This window comes from Acanthisitta chloris, unplaced genomic scaffold (genome assembly GCF_000695815.1).
Source record: "Acanthisitta chloris isolate BGI_N310 unplaced genomic scaffold, ASM69581v1 scaffold33096, whole genome shotgun sequence".
Taxonomy (NCBI): domain Eukaryota; kingdom Metazoa; phylum Chordata; class Aves; order Passeriformes; family Acanthisittidae; genus Acanthisitta; species Acanthisitta chloris.
This window is the reverse complement of record NW_008677017.1, coordinates 1-1,108: the sequence shown is the minus strand read 5'-3', so window position 1 is coordinate 1,108 and position 1,108 is coordinate 1.

The window sequence follows — 1,108 nt, the reverse complement described above, 5'->3', positions numbered from 1 at the left end:
CGGTAACAGATGCTATTCCTCTCACACACACAGCAGAGACAGCACACATCCACGCTGGCTGTGAAAATGAAAAACCTCCTCGGTTACTGCTGGTAGGAACTCCCCCAGAAAGTTACTCATGGTAGTCCTCCCTAACATCCTACTTTTGCTCAACTCTTACAGCAGAGCGCACGTGTGTGCACACCCCCAGCTCGTCCTGCACTCTCCCTCACCAGAGAGTGCAGAGATGTGCTGGAATGCCACAGCAGCTGCACGGGAGCTGCGCGACGAGGAGCCAGGGCTGCGAGGCTCGGGGCAGGCACACTCTCACAACGGCAAACTACTGAAATCATGTTGCTAATTTTGCTGCCTTAGCGCACGCCGTGCGCGTCGGCTGACCCCACCTAACACTGCAGGGCAGATTTTTCCAGCGGAGGGAAAAAAAAAACACCCTTGCCAATAAACTGCACTACAATAACGAAATCCGAGGCAGGACAGGGCATGATTTTCTGTTTTTTTTCTGCTCCACCAAGAGAGCTCACAAAGGCTGCTCTAAGTATAAAAGCTAATTACTTGATCCTCCACTCTAAGGTACCACTTAATATTCCAGTGATTCCAGCGCGATTTTATTCAGCCTTTGAGAAAAGGTTTGTGTTAACAGTGGAGAGTTTATCCCGTACCAGTTTCGAGAGGCTTGCGGCTGCCTGGCAGCCCACAAAAGCCACCAGGAACCACACTCTGTTCCACCAATTTGTTAAGATTTTGGGGAGTGCGTGTGGCTTTGTTGCCATTAACTAGCCTGGTTATTGCTCTCTGAGGTTACGCACCACGGGGCTATAAAGCAAGCTCCGCGGCTGGTAATTAACACCAGCGTGCTGCCGCTGCGAACGCACTCTGCGCTTGGAAACCTAGACCGAACCAAAGCCCTACCTGCCGGAAAAATAACCACCGGAACCCAAATCCTGTTAGCGTGAAATTACAGTAACACGAGAGGAGGACAAAACCAAGGCGGAGAGTGCTAGAGATAAAAGTTCAGGGGCGATGAACAGAGAGGTTTTGCCGCTTCCCTCGCCCGAATCCGATGGTTTGGATGACGAAAGGAAGGGAGCAAGCACAGCCCAGGAATTCG